The sequence below is a fragment of the Monodon monoceros genome, unplaced genomic scaffold (assembly GCF_005190385.1).
Source record: "Monodon monoceros isolate NGI ecotype Baffin Bay Population unplaced genomic scaffold, NGI_Narwhal_1 Super_Scaffold_7, whole genome shotgun sequence".
In the NCBI taxonomy this organism is placed as follows: Eukaryota; Metazoa; Chordata; class Mammalia; order Artiodactyla; family Monodontidae; genus Monodon; species Monodon monoceros.
Window position 1 is genome coordinate 39,132,226 of NW_021703784.1, and position 19,697 is coordinate 39,151,922.

The window sequence follows — 19,697 nt, forward strand, 5'->3', positions numbered from 1 at the left end:
TTGGTAAGTACTTTTATGTTCATTAGTTCCTTATATGCTCAAAATGTACCATGCAACACAAGTGTAACAGGTGTTATTATAGCTCCTTTTAGCATATTAGGAACCTAAGGTTTAGAGAGAATAAAAAAATTTTGTCCAAGAGGATACATCTAGTTCAAGTGCAGCTAAGATATGAACCAAGATCATCTTACTTCAAATCCAGTGCTCTTCAAACTCTGTCCTAAAATTGAGGTTGAGTAGGTTTCTTTAGCAGTCAGAATCTTGCACAGGTAACTGTAGATGTATTTAAAGCCATATTTTCACAAGAAAGAATGAATGTGAGCAGGGCTTGCAAAGCATAGGTATGTGAGAGTTCACATACTATGACAGATTTAAAGAAAATTTCAATACAGAATAGAAATACCCCATTCAATTTAATAGGAATAAAGATTTCATTTCAGGGTGAGACCTAAAACTTAAAATGCAAAGACCTATCCTCCCCCGCTCCTCACTGCTCCATGACTCCCCGCCATCAAGTAAGAACTGCAAAGCCTTGAATTTACCCTGAAATGTACCTATTATGAGATCTTTTCAGGTGAAATTGTTTTGAAAGGGATGAGGAGAGGATCGAGGATGGTCTTTGGAAGAAAAGCTAAGGGATGAATTATGTAGAAGAAATAATAATCATTATAGACTGAACCTTAAACATTGAAAAACCTTCATTAACAAAACAGTTTTCATGCCAAAATTTATAATAGTAGTACAGAAAACAAACATACAACTTTAATATATGGAAGGTTATATAAATTATCTTTATGTCTGTCTTTTTATCAACATGGGAATATTTATTTTTATATCATTTTCAAAAGAAGGCTAAAAAATTATATATATATTACAATGAAAAGTTATGACTACCTTATGCATGGAAAATATTTTAGAAAAAAATTTTAATAATAATAATTATGAAATAACCATAGAATTGGAAGAATTCATTAAGGGCACCTAGTCCAACCCTTCATTTTATATAAAGAAACTCAGACCCAAAGAATTAAAATGATTTGACTAGTTTTATTTCTAGTTAATGACAAAAATAGAGATTAGAATCCAGGTTTTTTCCTTATGGTATCTTGCCACTTCTATAAGTGGAAGCAGGTTGAGGGAGTTTTCTGGAGATGCTTCAATGCATACTCCAGTTGAGAAAATAGCCATTCAGGAAAAGGAGATTCGGTCTTTAGAACCAAGGCCACCCTAGAGACAGCACTGTCCCATAGAAACATAATGCATACCACCTATCCACCCATGTAATTTAAAATATTCTAGTAGTCAAACTTAAAAAGTAAAAAGAAACAGGTGAAGTTAATTTGAATATATATTTATTTAACCCAACATACCCAAAATATGTTTTCAACATATAGTCAGTATAAAAAATTGAGATATTTTACATTCTTTTGTTCTATACTTAGTCTTCAAAATCTGGTGTGTAGTTTATACTTCCAGCACAATCAGTTCCTAGAGCCATATTCAAGTGCTGAATAGCCACACATGACTGGTGGCTACCATATTGGACAGCATAGCCCTGGAATACAGGTGCCTGGTCAATGTACTAAAGCCTTTTGTTAAGTGTGAAGCCTCATACAATGAGAGAGATTCTAAGTAATTTGGGTGTGATTTGAGAGGGACTATGAAAGTCTCCTCCCTCAAAATCCTCATTAACCTTCTCTGCATTGGGAGCGGGATTGGAGAAAAGCATAACTAGGCCCCTTAGCCAGGCAGGGTGAGGCCTTTCACTGCATCATGACTCACAGTCCTGTCAATTCTCCTCATCAGGGCTGCTTCTCCAAAGAGAATTCAGACAATTCAGGTTTGATGGAAGGGCCTCTTTGTGTCGGCTGGCCAGGGGCCCAGGTGCCACAGAAGCACGTCCTCCTGATGGGAATTAGGAACACCGGATCTCATTTTAGGTTCAGAAAACAAAACTAAATTTTTTGGAAAATGGATTCCATGATTTTTTCCTATAGTTTTCCTTCTTAGAGGTCCTTAGTGTTTTGCTTTGTGGTTTTGGAAATGTAACCCTCTCTTGGATATTAAAGGGAACCAAAGATTTTTTACAGTCTTGAGCTAAAGTTTCATAGATGGAATAGCTTATTTCCTGGAATCAGGCATGGCAGGGTTAATGCTGAAGTGAAAGGTTCCCAATGGGGAAGACAAATTTGGAGCCAGGGGTCAACTCTTTCCAAAAGCTCATCTCTGTTAAAACATTTCAGGTCTCGAGCTAATATGATAGTGAGAAATTATTGGGTCAAAATCGAAGAAAGGCAAGAACCTAGAGAAGTGAGCCCAGAGCTCAATGCTGCTTTTGCCTGGAAGGCATTCGATGTTCTGGAAGGAATAACCACAAAACTGAGCGGCAGTTCTGGTAGTCTTGGGAAGCAAAGCGGCCAAAAGACAAAGCCTGGGCTCACCCCAGATAAGGAGTCAATAAATACCCTCTGCCTTTAAGCTGGAATCCCAAAGAGCTTTGCCCTCAGGAAAATGGTGAAGTGGAAATAAATCAGTCCTCTCACTAACCTGCAGCCCAGCTTTGGATCACCTAAGTAATTCAGGACAATCTCAGTCTCTGAGCATGGATAAGGCAGTGTTGGACTGGTAGATTAAAACACCTGGAGAATGTTAGCAAAAATTTTCTCTGGTGAAGATTAAAATCATTCTAGTCCTCAAATTCTTCCTAAGAATAATTTCTCAAATAGCAGAACAGACGCAAATATAATCTAGGAGCAGGAAACAAGATACCATCAGGGAAAACTGGTAGAAAGTACAGACCACAGAAACAGAACCACAGAAGATTTATATATTGGAATCAGACAAAGATTATAAAAATATGGATAATATGATTAAAGAAATAAAAATAAGATTGAAAAATCTGTATGGAGTGCTAAATATAAAAAGCAACTTGGTGTATTTGAAAAGGAACCAAATAGAAATTCTAAAGCTAAAAAAATTACTAATAACAAAAATTAAGAACACAGCAGATGTGTGTAATAGTAGATTTGATACAGGTACAGAGAGAATTTGTGAACTGGAAAATAGATCAGAAGAAATTTTCCAGATTGTAGGGAAAAGACAAAATATTGGAAAATATTTTAAGATGAAGGTTTACAACTTTAGTACTTATTAATAGAATTATTTGTTGTTATGAAAATAAAAATATATACTATATATGAAAGTATCTAGTACATGCCCTTGCATTTAGTGGGTACTCAAGAAGTATTTGTTGAATTTGAAATTTGGTTATTTCACAAATCATCTTTGTCACTTTTTATAAGTTCCATTTCTTTGTCAAAGTGTTCAGGTTTCTCTTTTAATTTTTAAACATATTAATCATAGTCATTTTTTATTCTGTGTCTTATAATTCCAATCTGAAATTTTGGGATCTATTACTGCTATTTCTTATCATGTTATCTTATTTTCTTGTATGTTTTATGAGTTTTGACTATAAGATAATTTGGGGGGGGATTCATTTCTGGGACATCTTTGAGGCTAGAACTGAGGTTAAATTCTTCCAGAGGATTTGCATTTGCTTTTGAGAGTTGCCTTCCGGCATAACCAACCCCAAATTATTTTATATTAAATTTTTGACAGGAGATTTTTAAGACAACACAGGTAATATGAATGAATGAAAAATAAGTGTAGGGACAACTATGATACAAATTTCCAGAGAAAGAATTTTCCTTCACTTAGGGTCAAAGTTAAGATAGGTATGTGTTCTGCTGTTCCATTTTTGTGACAAAAAAATAAGTGTCTTTTATTTTAGAATAGTTTTAGATTTACAGAACAATTATGAAGATAATACAGAGAGTTCCCATATACCCCACATCCAATAGCCCTTATTATTGACATCTTTTATTAGTATGGTCCATTTGTTACAATTAATAAACAAATGCTGATGTATTATTATTAACTACAGTTTGTACTTTACTCAGATTTCCTTAGTTTTTACCTAACATCCTTTTTTTCTGTTGCAAGATCCCACCCAGGATAACACATTACCTTTAGTTATCATGTCTTCTTAGGCATCTCTTGGCTTTGACAGCTTCTAAGAATTTCCTTGTTTTTAATGATCTTGACAGTTTTGAGAAGTGCTGGTCAGGTATTTTGTAGAATGTCCTTCAATTGGAATTTGTCTTGTGTTTTTCTCATGATTAGACTGGGATTATGGGTTTGGGGGAAGAAGATCACAGAAGTAAACTGCCATTTTCATCACATTGTATCAAGGGTACCTACTGTCCACATGGTTTATGATTGTGGGTGTTGATCTTGGTCACCTGATTGAGATAGTGTTTGTCAGGTCTCCCCACTGTAAAGTTACTCTCCTCTCCCTTTCCACTCTGTGCTCTTTGGATGGAAGTTATTATGTAGAGCCCACACTTAAGGAGTAAGGAGTTTTGCTCCATCACTTCCTTAAGGGTAGGGTATCTATATAAATTATTTGAAATTCTTCTGCATGGAAGTTTTGTCTCCTCTCTCTCATTTATTTATATCTGTATGGACTCATGGATATTTATTGTATACTTTGAATTATAATTCAAAGCTTTTTTATTTAGTTTGTTTCTCAAATTGTTCCAGCTTTGGCCATCGGGAATTCTTTCAGTTAACTTCTATGTCCCTTTGACATACTCTCATCATTGTGGGTTTTAGTTTAGTTTAGTTTGGGGTTTTTTTGAAGCACTTCATGACTTTCTGGCATTATAAGATGTTCCAGGCTCATCTATATCTATAAATATCTATATCTACAAGTATCTATGAATGCTTCTGTACGTAACCATTTGTTTCTTTATTAGGCTAAACATGAGTTCCCATTGTAATCTCCAACTAACCTATTATGTGGATCATTCTAACCTCCTCTCCTTGCTTATGTGTAAACTCCTACTCCAACAGGAAAAAACTGGCTCCCACCATCCACCATCTATTTACTTAATTACTCAACTGCATAAGTATACAGGTATCGCAGTATTGGAAGCGTTAACCTGTATCCTCTGAAAAACAACTTAATCAGTTAGAGTACAGTACTTATGTACAGTTAATTTTGCCTTTTTTACAGATTCTATTCACACCTAAAGTTACTCAGATCAGTACCTTTTCCCCTTACCTCTTTCATACATTTATAATACAGTTAGAATGTCACATTTTGCATTCCATCCTGGGATCCTTCAACCCCCTAAATCACTTTTAAAAAATTTGTATGCATTAAAGTTTACTCTTTGTCTGTCATTTACTTTTATAGTGAGAGTAGACTTTGGGGATCCCAGTTTTTTGCAGGGGTCTTCTATTGGAATCCTCACCTGGGCTGGTCCTGGGCTTTATATCCATTGCCCTTCTGCCCATAGTCATCACAGTGTAAGAAGAAACACTCAGGGCAAAGCTGCTGTTAGCATTCACTCCCTTGTTAGAGGTCTTGCTTCTACTTGGGTTTATAAATCTATCGGTTCCGTTCTTTCTTTCCAACTCAGCAATATATTTATATTTTATATTTTATTTGTTTTGATAAGGAGGGTTGTTCAGTATACCTAATCAAACATGCTGCCAGAAATGGAAGTCTTTTCTACATTATTTAAATTTTTTCATATCATATTATATATAAATGTTCTTTAAGTTTCCTCAGCTCTTTATTTTTAGAAACAGCAACAGTAAAAATTATGAATGAGTTAAATAAATAATGCTTCAAGATCAGCCCCCATCTGCTATAGATAGTGTTGTTAGTGAGAGATTAAAGAACAGACTATAGCAATGTGTAGAGTAAGAGAATATGGCTTTAAAATATATTTAGAACACAGATTTTATATTAGGAAATCTAACTATCATTATTTTGTTGTTATTTAATTTTATTGAAATGACTTCTATGAATTGAGAATTACTTTCTGTGTATCTCTGAGTGTCATGTTTCCTAGTTATCCTATAAACAGTGGTTAATGTGCAGGTGGCTGAGTAAAACTGAATTAGAGATACATGAAGAAACAAATTTCAATGGATAAACATTCTATCATCACCATGAGAGACTGCAGCTCCTGTTTTAGAGAGATACCAGTGTTTTATCCATTTTAGTGTCACCCTTCAATGAGCATGTGAAACAACATGAAGGTTGAAGGAAAGTGACTCCTAGTACCTTTGTTTCTTAGGTTTGTGTTGCAAGATTACTCATCATGTTGCCACCATTGTGCCTCTTTTTGTTCCTGGTATAAAGCATGTTAGCACTGTCCCTGTTGCTACCTAATATGAGTTGTTATGCCTATAATAAAACGTTATTCCAGGAGGCATCTGAGTTCAGTGTTGAGGGAACATGAGTTTGCCACATTCAATAGGAAAAAAGAAAACCAGAACGTTTTTCTCTTTTCCTTTTCCTGGACAAAAATGATGAAACCTCTTAGATACGTCTCAGAAAAGGAAGCAGAGAAATATGTACCATGAAATCTAGTTCCCAGTGCCCTTACATAGAGAGCCGCTTACTCCCCACCTGCTTGCATTCTACAGTGCTCGATTCTACAGAAAACTTGTTAGAAAACAACTTTTGACAATTTAGGGATTGATCATCTCTAAAAAATAAATTTACATCATTCTGATGGAACATTGTGGAGTGTCACCTGAAAAGGATACTTGCCTTCAGTTTATGGTAACCTCAACATCCAGAAACCAAAATTATCTCTGAAAGTTTGTAAATTGCTTTGTAAAGAAGGCATCAATCTCATTATCATGGGGTTGTGCCGAAATTCATTATGCAGTCCTATATCTGAACTGACTGGGAGAATTTTCTCAGCTTGACATAGATCCTTAGATGGTAGAGACTGATGATCATTGTGAGAAGAAACCACATTTTCTTTTTTTTTTTTCTCTTTTCATTGTTAAATGTTTCAATTGCATTTCTCACTTTAACTGGGGCTAAGTCACTTACCTGTCGATGGCTGAATTAGGTTTGTTAACAATGAAGGAAAGGAAATTCATTCTTCTGAAAAAAGAATCAATAGCAGTAGACAGTGCCCTCCAAGCAGGAAAAAATATATAATTTCAATGTTCATCATTTAAAATTGTGGAATTCTTATCTTGAACCCTTCTTTTCCTTTGAATATACAATATTAAAATACAACTATACAAGTGATTTATTTCTGAGAAATTCAGCTGAGCATTACAGAAAGAAGATGGGCTTTGAATTCAGACAGACGAGAGTTTGAATCCCAACTCTGTTATTTAACAGCCATATGACTGGCTAATTTATTTAATTTCACTGAATATTAGTTTCCTCCTTTCCATAGTGGGAAATAACAGTAGTTACAGGGCTGTAGTAAATATTAAATTAGGTCAATGATGTATTTAATGTGCTGTGCTTGTCACTCAGTAGGTACCTAAGAATAGTTGGAATTAGCATCACTACATGGTTGTTTCTATTGTAGTGTTATTATTTGTTATATAACTATTCTGCTGTGTTTTATATATTCAGAGACAAAAACTTTTAGAAGCAAATTAGCCTGGACAAGTTAAAATAAAGAGCTTATTCAGAGAACCTGAATGATAATTAAATATTGATAAAGGGAAAGCGAAAGGTAATTAAATTAATTGGTTGCTAAGGTATTTTTCCCAATTAAAAGTCAATCCCATGGGGTTAAATAAAGACTTTCTGTGTGTCGAAATTTCGTTTATTATTCCATTATTCATCCATTCAAAAACAGCACATTTATGTAATGTGAACTATATGCTAGGCATTGTGGGAGAGGAAAGATCAAGGGGTAGGAGCATGCAAAGAGAAATTCATATGATAAGCAAGGTGCTTTTTTCAAATCATAAATATATAAAAAAATGCTCATCCTCACCAATAAAGAATACAAATTAATAAAACTATCAAATAGGATTGAGAAAAATTAGAAAGACTAATAACATTTAAAATTGGCAAAGAGAGAGAGACATTCTCATCTACTGTTTGGGAGAGTATAAATTGTTACAATTATTCTGGGGAGGCAATTTAACAATATCTACCTAAATTTAAAATGTGCAAGCCTAAAATTCCAATTTTAAGAATTTATCCTATTGAAATAATTTCTTGAGGACATAAAGATATACATATAAAGAGGTTTTGTTGCAGCATTGTTTATAATAGCAAAAAAGGAAGGGGGAGAGCAACAGAATAGTGTACACCTGTATTAGCTATATATTGCTGTGTAACAAATTACCCCCAAAATTATCAGTTGAAAACAACAAATATCTATTACCTTATTTCTTTAAGGGTCATGAATTTGGTTTTGGCTTAGCTGGGTGCTTCTGGCTCAGAGTCTCTCATGAGATTACAGTCAGGATGTTGACCAGGACTGGAGGCTTTGAAGACTTGACTGGGACTAAAGGATCTGCTTCCAAGATGGCCCACTCCTGTCTGTTGGCAGAGGACCTCAGTCCCTCTCTACATGGACCGTGTGAACCTTTCCATGGAGCTTCTTGAGCATCCTCATGACATGGCAGCTGGCTTCTCTCAGGAAAAATGATCTAAAAGACAGCAAGAAGGAAGCTGCAATGCCTTTTATGAACTAGTCTTGGAGATCACACATTATCATTTCTATAATATTCTATTCATTAGCACCAAGTCACCAAATCCAGTCTAAGCTCAAGGGAAAGTGAATTAGGCTCCATTTTTGGAGGGAAGGGTGTTGAATGATTTATGGATGTATTTTAAAACTCTTTAACTTGTCCTCTGGCCACAGATTAAAATTATTCTCACATAGAAAATATACTCATCCCCTTCCAACACCCCCCAACCAACCCTGTTTCAACAATTTATTGCATCGGTTTAAAGTCCAGAAACATGTCAACTTAATCAGATCCAGGTGAGGCTTTGGCTTGTCAGGTGTCATTCCTTAAGTGAAACTCCTTGAGTATGGTTCCTTAGATCTCAAGCCCTGTGAACTAAAGAGACAAGTTATCCATATATATATACATCCATATACACACACATAAATACATACATGAGGGGATAACTCATCCTATATATATATACATATATATATATATGTATGTATATATATGTATATGTATATATGGGACAGGCACAGGATAACCACTCTGGACATTCTTGTTCAAAAAGAGAAAAAATGGGATGTCCAAAGCAGTCACTGTTCCATAGCAATTCTGAAATCCACTCAGCTACATGTTAGAAGTTCTTGATTCAAACTCATTCCTACTCCTGACCAGGAATGATTGTTCATGGCTCTTGGCTTCAAGAACCTCTGAAGGTCACCTGGTACATCAGGTACATTTTCTACTTTCCTGATTCATTCCTTGAAAGTTAGCCTATTTTGGAGCTGTATAGTTTTCTCAGTAAAATTTTGGAGTTCCAAATGCCTGTTTTCATTATGTACTATCTCCTTCATTCTAAGCTGGTGTTATTTCTGTAATTATAATTATTTTTAGAAACTCTGTGGGCCTCCCATGAATCTTATCAGGGTTCACTTCATTAGACAAAAGCCACACCCACAAATCTCTTCAAGGTAAATTCTTCTCTACCTTGAGCTTCTGCTGAACTATGGAAGGATAGTATCCTTTAGCTTCTTCAAAGCTCTGTTGTTTGAACAGTTCTCTGAGGCACCATCTTAGATCTTCCTGAGGTCATAAGCAAAGTATTTTAAAGCTATACTCTTAGCCTCATCTCTAAACTAGGCTTTCTTGGCAGTGGCCTGGAATTGATCTTTGCTACAAACCCATTTCTTCATTTTAGTTTTGTTTGCCATCTGCAAAGACAGAATTTTTAAAAACCATCCAGTTCTGGCTTCTTTGTGTTTAACAATCCTTCCTTTGGATTCTCTGTTTCCTCTCATATTTCATTACAATCAGCAAGAAGAAACCAGGTGGCACCTTCAGCATTTTACCTGGAAATGTCCTTAGCTAGATCACCTGGCACATCAGGTACATTTTCTACTTTCCACATTACCACAGGGGACAGTCTTACTAAACTTTCTGCCACTATGTAACAAGGATCCCCTTTTCTCCAGTTTCCCTAAAGCTGTTCCTCACTCTCCTGTAAGCTCTCACCCTATGGCAACCAGGCCTCTATTGATACTTTCTGACACTCTCCTCAAAGCCTTTACAGCCTTTGCCCACTACCCAGTTCCAAAGCCACTTCCACAGTTTTAGGTACTTATTAGGATAGCACCCAACTTTCAGGTATCAAAATCAGTACCATTATCTACTGCTGTGTAACAAATTACTCCAAAACATAGCAGCTTATAACAACCATTTATTATATCACAATTGCTGTGGGTCAAGAATCAGGAAGCAACTTAACTGGGTGGCTTTGGCTCAGGGTCTCTCATGAGATGTCAAGATGTCAGTGGAGCTGTTTTCACTTTTGTAAATTGAAGTATAGTTAATTTACAAAGTTGTGTTAGTTTCAAGTGTACAGCGAAGTGACTCAGTTATATATATATATATATATAATCTTTCTCAGATTCTTTTCCATTATAGGTATTACAAGATATTGAGTATAGTTCCCTGTGCTATACAGTAGGTCCTTGTTGATTATCTATTTTATATACAATAGTGTATATATGTTAATCCCAAACTCCTAATTTATCTCCTCCTCTCCCTCCCGTGGCATTCTTTTCTTCAGTGGGGCTGGGGAATCCACTGCCAAGATGGTTCACTTGAATGTGTACTGTCAGAGGGCCACTGTTCCTCACTGGCTGTTGGCATGGGACCTTAGTTCCTGGCCATATAGGTCTTTCTTCAGGGCTTCTTGAATGTCCTCATGACAAAAAACTGGCTTCTCTCAGAATGAGTGATCTGAGAGAGAAAGAGAAAAGGGGAAGCTGCTATGCCTTTTATGATCTAGTCTCAGAAGTCACATAATGTCACTTCCACCACATTCTATTCATTAGAAGCGAGTCACTAAGTTCAGTCCACACTCAGGGGAGGGGAATTAGGCTCCACCTTTTGGAAAGGAGTATCAAGAATTAATGGACTTCTTTTACTTTGTGAATGTATTTTAAAACCATATCGATACCCATTAAAAATAATGAGGTATGTTAAAAAATACTAACTTAGAAAAGCATTGTTGATATATCATTAATTTAAAAAAACAGAGCAAGCAATGATATATATAGCGTGATTTTTTATTTTGGGAGAAACCGACCAAATCTTACATATGTAGGTGTAAGCATAAAAGTTTCTAGAAGCTTACAGATGAAAATGTTGATAGTACTTACAGAGGTATGGTAGGTGGTTGGAAATGAGCCTAGTGGACTGCAGAGGAGTGAGTTTTACACATTACATTGAAAAAGAGGAATAATTACAAGTAATTTTTTTACTCTTTCTTTGTGTCTTTCTGTGATTCCAAACTTGCTAAAATAAACATGTATTGCTTATATAATTAGAAGGTAGCAAGTGTGCATAACAGGGAGAGATTTAACTTTTAGCTATAAACATTGGATGGAGATTGGAAGAGAATGGAGATGAGACCTTACCCAAATCTCAACATAATGATCAAAAGCCCAACAGGAACACCAGTTTGTTAGTACTGAAGATCTGATTTGTTGAAAGTGGATAAAATCAGCCCTGTGAATTGTGAAAAACATAATTTCAATTCTATCTGTTGGACCACAGGGTGTTGACAATATTTTAAGAAAGAATATGTAACAAAGGATTTCTGACTAATACAGCAGATTGAAACATGCCTTCCCTACTCTCCTCTCCTGAAATTCCACTACAATGTCAATAGAAGATGAGATAGACACACACACACACACACACACACACACACACACACACACACACAAATAGAAGAAGAGGGGAGAGGGAGGTAGATATTGATAGAGAAAGAGAGAGGAAGAGAGAGAGAGATTGCAAGAGAGAGAGAGAGAATGAGAGAGAGAAGGAGGAGAGAGAAAGGGAAGGGAACAGGAAGAGAAAGAACAAGAAGGAAGACAGTGGTGTAATTTTGGCAGCTGGAAAGCTGATGGATTAGTGGTGACTGACTACTTAGGCCAGGGGAAGCTGAAATCTAAGCTTACAAGAGCTGAAGCTAAGAAGTATGTCAACTTATGCCAGGGATTTCCAAAAAAGAAAGCTCAGGAATTGAATCCACCGAGTACTTCAAAATATTGGGGAACAGGTAGGGAAGAAAACAGAGTGTTGATTGAACATCTACATAGGGTGTACCCAGATCCTTCCCTCTATACCATTCCCCAGCTGGATAACTGCCTCTTCTTGAATCTGGCAGAAAACTAGAGGTTTACTCTCTGGAGATGTCAAACCAGAGGTCTCCGGACTTAGGACATTCAGCAGAGAGGAGGACAGAGTACCATACCAAAAACAGGGGAACTGAATGAAAGCCTCTATTCTAAACAACCTCTTCCATGGCTCAGCTCTTAGAATGCTGGCAGTCATATTTAAAGGCAGGAGATTAGAGGATTCCTCTCTGAGGAAAGTGATCAGCCAAAGAGGAAAATGAGAAAAACAAAATAAACTACTTGCACTTGGGAGACCCCTAATGAAATGGCTGTGTTCTACTCAATTATCCTTCAGTGAAGCCAAGTCTTTAATAAGCCCTATTCTCTCTTCTCACAATTTTAAGTCCTCTTTCTTAAATATGAGCAAAATAAGAATAACAAGAGATTTGGGGAAACTTTTAACATCAGAGAGACCAAAACAAATAGAAAAAGGTAGCACAGATGAAACAATATAGGAAGCAGAAAAAACAAAAACAAAAAACTATAATCATCTTCAGGGATGATTACATCCCTGCGTTACATCCATGACACATGCACACAAAAGTTATAAAAAGAACATTTAGAAAACCAAATAGACCTTAGAAATTTTAAACTATGATACAAGAAGTTACAATTCTGGAATAAAGTTTAGAATGCATTAATGATAGGTATATAGAAAGTTATCAAATGAAAAAAGTTAACTATTAATTCTAGGGAAAACATAACATTATATAAGAAAATATAATACAGTACTTGGCTAAGATAAAAATAATGTTCACATAGACAAAATAATGCAAACTCAAATACTGATCTATTTAAAAATATGATACAGATAAATGTGTGGGTAGATGAAGAAGGAGTCTGTGTGGTGTCCAGGGGTGTCATGATGTATCTTCAACAGTGGGGAGAGCCTAGAAAATCTCTAAAATACAAAATTAATAAATAGTAGAATAAACTTGCTCACTAGAAAGCTGTGGTATGTATTTGTCATTTCTTTTCAGGCTGTCTAACTCCTTTTGAACAACATACTGTTATATTTGGGGAATTTACTGCCATATGAATTCTGTATCCCCAAAATAAACTCCCAAATTCTGTTCCAGTGTCCTTTTCAGCTAGCACAGACACATGTGACCTGGGCTCTGCCAGCAGACTCACTCCCATGAGATTCTGATCTAGAAGTGAGCGACTCGAGGAAGGTGATCCCATATGGAAAACATTTGGCTGGTGAGGGCTGTAGCAGAACAATTCAGCTTTGGAGGGTGGCCACAAGGTTGAGTTCCAGAGCAGAATTGACATCCATGGGGCACGTGGTGGTAGAATGTGTCTTTTTTCAGGGGAGTTTGCTGTATGGTTTAATCACTGTTCTTGGAAGCTTAGCATCCCCACGAGCTACCCCACGTCTAGAGTCAGTCTGTTGTTTCCAAGTACCTAACAACCCTCAGAACTACAGAGGCAAATACGAAAAGAATAGCTAAAGAACTTGAAGTGGTTACCTCTGGGAGTGAAAATCAAGGGTGGGAAGAGGTTGATCAGGAAACTGTTTTTTGTCTTTCTCTTGGGCTTTCTAACCATGACTATTTGACTTTCTAGCTATGTACATATATAAGTTTGATAAAAATTAAAACTGAAACAAAAGAAAACAAAGAGACAATAAGAACTATCTTTTGGAGCGTATAAATGCACCACAGGGTGCTACATCTCCTGTTTTTGTCTGCGGGAGACATCACTAACCGATAAAGCTCTCATTCCCTACAGAGGCTGGAATCTCACTCACAGTCGTTCCCAACACTTATTTTTAGGTATATTGGAGTTCGGTCTTCAGTTGAAAATTCTTTGCCATTCTTGGCCTAAGAGGAAATGCTCAGTCTTGTGTAGGCCTGGCCTTGCATTTCTGAACTTAAGTGAAAGCAAGCCCAGAATATTTTTCACGGTATACAGAATTAGAACGTATATCCTAATTCTGAGAAATACCTTTATTAAAGGATGTACGTCAGCGCTATAGAACTCTGTTATTCCAGTGAAACTGCTACAGTTGAAAGAAGTCATTTAGGTTTCTGAACATTAACATGAAGGTATACTTTGAAGCTTTACAGCACTATGATTAATAGAATTTTATTACCTCAGAGTTTTCATAGTAGCTTAATCTCTTCACTAGCAGTATCGGCCTAGCATTTTATATGAAAATCATATTCCTTCAAGTCAACATATAGTTAATTCACATCTGGAGACGAGGCTACTATGACAACATGACAATTTATTGTGGTTTGAACACATCTGGAAAAGGAATTATTAAAAGGAAGAGAACAGAAATGCTTTGGGATAGAAAAATAGAATACCAGAATTATCTGGACAATTTTTAACAGTCATTTGCAAGGACTTATTGGCACTCTTTTATCTTGGTGTTCTTTCTTTCTTTTTTCATTTCTATGACACAGTGTTAGGATTATTTGTTCTATAATGAGAACGAGTTTCTGTACAAGATTCAAGAAGCATACTTAAATCCATCAAACACAGCATCTCCTGGCATTAAAGAAAATGTTTAACTGGATTTATTTCCAACGTTTTTATGAAATGTAGAACAATTGAGAACTAATTAGAGATCTAATAACCCTCTCTACCATTTCTACAGGTTGGACCATTGCTTTATGTAGAGAGAGGTATATCAAAAAATCACTTTCTAAACAGCTTTAGGGTAGACATGAAATTGAATAGAAGGAATACATTTTTCTCTGAATCTACTGTCTTCATTGTAAAGGTACAGAAAGAAGTTAGCTATGAGATGAAAGCCTTATGTGAAATGTGTATAACAGGAGCTAGTGGGTTCCCTCAGAGTTTCCTGACACAGCCATAGCATCTGTGCTATTCCTCAAGCAGGACACATCTGCAATGTCTTTGATTCTTCCTGCTCTCTCACTTCTTTTTCTCAAATTGAAGTATAGTTGATGTAAAGTATTATATTAGATTCAAGTGTTCAACATAGTGATTTGACAATCAAATACACGACAGAATGATCAACACAATAATTCTAGTAACCATTTGTTACATACAAAATTATTACAGTATTATTGACTATATTCCTTATGTTGTCTATTACATCTTGTGACTCATTTATTTTATAACTGGAAGTTTGTACCTCTTAATCCCGTTCACCTATTTTGCCAAACTCTCCCTCTTCCTCCCCGACAATCGCCTGTTTGTTCTTTGTATCAATGAATCCATTTCTGTTTTGTTTGCTCATTTGTTTTGTTTAGATTCCACATATAAGTGAAATTATACAATATTTGTCCTTATCCGACTCATTTCATTTAGCATAATACCTCTAGGTGCATCCATGCTGTCACAAATGGCAAAATTTTATTCTTTTTTAGGGCTGAGTAATATTCCAGTGTCTGTGTGTGTGTGTGTGTGTGTGTGTGTGTGTGTGTGTATTACATCTTCTTTGTCCACTCATCTATCCATGAGCATTTAGGTTGCTTCCATATCTTGGCTTTTGTAAATAATGCTGCACTGAATATAAGGGTGCATATATCTTTTCAAATTAGTGTTTTGTTTTCTTAAGGTAAATACCCAGAAGTAGAATTGCTGGATCATATGGTAGTTCTGTTTTTAATGTTTTGCAGAACCTCCACAGTGTTTTCCATAGTGGCTGCACCAATCCACATTCTCACCAGCAGTGCACAAGGGTTCCCTTTCTCCACATACTTGCCAACACTTGTTATTTATTGTGTACTTGATAAATGCCATCTTAACAGGTATGAGGTGGTATCTCACTGTGGTTTTGATTTGCATTTCCCTGATGATTCGTGATGTTGAGTATCTCTTCATGTACCTGTTGGCCATCTGTATGTCTTCTCTGGAAAAATGTCTATTCAGAACATCCACCCATTTTTTAAGTGGATTGCTGGTTTTTTTAAAGAAAAATATTGAGTTGTATGAGTTATTCATATATTTTGGATATTAACCTCTTATCAGACATATTTTCAAATATTTTTCCCATTTGGTAGGCTGCCTTTGCATTTAGTTGATATTTTTCTTCTTGTTGTAAAAGCTTTTTTAGTTTGATATAGTCCCATTTGTTTATTTTTCCTTTTGTTTCGGTTGCCTGGCTCCAATGCCAGCCAAGGGCACCTGCCAGGCCTGGTGAAGTGTGTGTGTGGGGGGTGCTTTGGAAGGGCGCCATACTGTTGGGTTCATGGGTGAACCCAGGGTTAATTGGTTGCATGGGGAGAGTCAGTAATGGCACCTGCCAGCACTGGGCCAGCTAGGTAGAGGGTGAGCTAGAAAGAAAAATACCTAACCAACCAAACAACAAAACTGCCATCCACCAGCTCCTTTATAAGAAAAAGTTCCATCAGATCCCTGCCCCTCAGGCACATACCCTAAAATTAGTCAATGAATCTCCAGGTGCCTTTCATACTGCTGCTTCTGTGCTGGGCCTTGGAGTTTTTGTGCGTGCCCCTTAAGTGTGGATTCTCAGTTTCCTACAGCCCTCTGGCCCACTTGGATATAAGTCCCACTTGTTTTCAAAGTCGGATGTCATGGGGGCTCATCTTCCCTGTGTGGGTGCCCCGGGCTGGGGAGCCCAGTGTGGGATTCAGAGCCCTTGCTCCTCAGGGGGAACCTCTGAGGCTGTGATTTCCCTTCTGCCTGTGGGATGTGGATCCCAGCCAGACCGTGTCTCCACCCCTCCTATTCATCTCAATGTGGCTTTTACCCTTTACCTTTTTACTTATTTATTTTTTGGCCGCCATGTGGCATGAGGTATCTTAGTTCCCCTACTGGGGATGGAACCTGTGCCCCCTGCAGTGGAAGCATGGAGTCTTAATCACTGGACCGCCAGGGAAGTCCCTACCCTTTATCTTTAGTTGTAGCCCTCTTTTTTGCTAGTCTTCAGGCTGTTCTCAGAGACAGTTTCCCCATATGTAGTTGTAAATTTGGTGTGTCCATGGGAGGAGGTGAGCTCAGGATCTCCCTACTCTTCCATCTTGAACCACCTCCACACCTTTACCCTGGCATTTTTCAGGCACACTTTCCTATTCCTTGGAATTTGATTGTGTCTGTCTCGTCTTTATTTTAATCACATGGCTAATGTGCAAGGGCACATGTTTATAGCTTGAATTTTCTGGCCCACAAAGTCTCAGAGGAGGTTGCATCTCAGGTCCTGGAGAGGAAGACCCAGCAGGGCATGGTAAATGAGATATGGGGCAATGTGGGTGATGACACAGTGTTAGACAAAGCATCAGAAAAACTAGGCTCCCAAATTCTGCCAAAGCAGTGGAGTGACTTCGGGTAAACCACTTAACCTCTGAATCTCATTTCTCTCATCTGTGAAATGTGATGATTGGGTTTAATCATCTCTAAGATCCTTCCCTGCACCCAAATCCCTTAATATTGATGTGGCATGTCTTAATCTTTTAGGATTCCTATGGATGAGTGTTAAACATAGAAAGTATGTAGGAAGGGTAGCCTGTATTCTCTTAGGGTAGAGGTTTTTTTAACCAAAAAGCATGACCAGTGTTAAAGCAGTGCCAAGACAAGTAGAGTTCACGTAGGAATCCATTTGAGTAGTTTAAGGTTGCTATGATTATGTCTAGTGAGAAAAAGGTATTAAGAAGCTGAGTATAAAATATCTTTATAGGAACTATCTATGTAAAGAACAAAGCTTCAAGAAAAATGAAAAGTAAACTCCCTAAAGGCATAAAGTGACTCACATATGTTTTTAGTTCTTTGTTTTTGAACAATGTATAAAAAGGAATAGCATACTTTTTTGGTAAGGATACTTAACTTGGTTGGGTAGGATATGGGGGATGGGGGCAATTCAGATCACAGCCTTAGCCCTATCTCACAAATTTGGGCAAATTAATTATTTTTCTTTATTTCTGGTTCATCATCCGTTAAACTTTGAAGGTTTACTGTTTACTTTTTAGTACTGTATAAAGGAAGGTAATTCAGCAGAGTGTTAGGGGACAAAGACTGTAGAGTCGACAGAACTGGAGTTGAATCCCAGCCCCATGACTTACCTCTCATGTGTCCTTGGGAAAATGAAGTAATCTCTCTGAGCTCAGTTTTCTCATCTGCGAGGAGAGAACAGAAATCTTCCATTTTTGCCTGCCAGGCATTTTTCTACCTTCCTGTAGGGACACTCACTCCACGTGCTTAGCTCAGTAGGGGTTGAGCTCTGTTCTATTCACATGGTTGGATATGACCTGGGCCTGGTCAACCACATTGCCCACCTCCCTAATCAATCTCAACTTCAGGGAGAGGCAGAACGCCCAAGGGAGCCAATCAGACAATTCCCTGGGATTTTACTCCCAGAACTGTAGAGAAGATGCTTCTCTTTTGTTTGGGTTACTAAGGGGGTAGAATATAAGTTTGAGTCTATTGACACCCACCATGATTGCTATAGGAAGAGAGATTTTGGCGAGATAGAGACGGGGATAAGGAAAGGGATATAGATGGAGCTCGAGACAGAGGAGAGGATAGAGGTAGAGCTGAGGAGAGGAGTAGAGTTAGGGATAGGAATAGGAATACAGTTAGAGATAGGCATAGAGATAGAGTTGGAAGTAGGAATAGGGATGAGGGTGGAGCTAGAGGTAGGGACGGGGATGAGGGTAGGGTTAGAAGTAGGGATACGGATAGTACCTTAATAGCACTGTTTGAGCCCTGGATCCAGCTGAACCACTACCCCCAGATCCTTTGGCTAATTGAGCCAGTAAATGCGTTTTGCTTAAACTAGTTTGACTTGTGTTCCTATCATTTACAACTAAAAGAGTCTGAACATAATACTTATCTCATGGAGTTATGGCAAAAATTAAATAGAACAAAGCATGGAAAGCACATACCACAGGGCTTGGCAGGGACAAGTTGCCACAGTAAGACGCTAAACAGACGGTGGCCATTATGATAAGTAATTAAAGCTAACATGTACTTATTTATACTTTTATGCCATTTTTTACCCTAAGAAGGTTCAAGACAAAGAAGGTAAAATACAAAAATTTAAAACACTATAGTATAAAATGTTCATATGTTTTTTTAAAAAAATAAAAGAGAGGCTGCCTAAAATCATAATAAGGCCACAGACACCCCAAAACACACCACCAGATGTGGACCTGCCCACCAGAAAGACAAGATCCAGCATCATCCAACAGAACACAGGCACTAGTCCCCTGCACCAGGAAGCCTACACAGCCCACTGAAACAACCTTAGCCACTGGGGAGACACCAAAAACAGCGGAAACTATGAACCTGCAGCCTGCAAAAAGGAGACCCCAAACACAGTAAGTTAAGCAAAATGAGAAGACAGAGAAACACACAGCAGATGAAGGAGCAAGGCAAAAACCTATCAGACCTAACAAATGAGGAGGAAATAGGCAGTCTACCTGAAAACAAATTCAGAATAATGATAGTAAAGATGATCCAAAATCTTGGAAATAGAATGGAGAAAATACAACAAAAGTTTAACCAGGACCTAGAAGAATGAAAGAG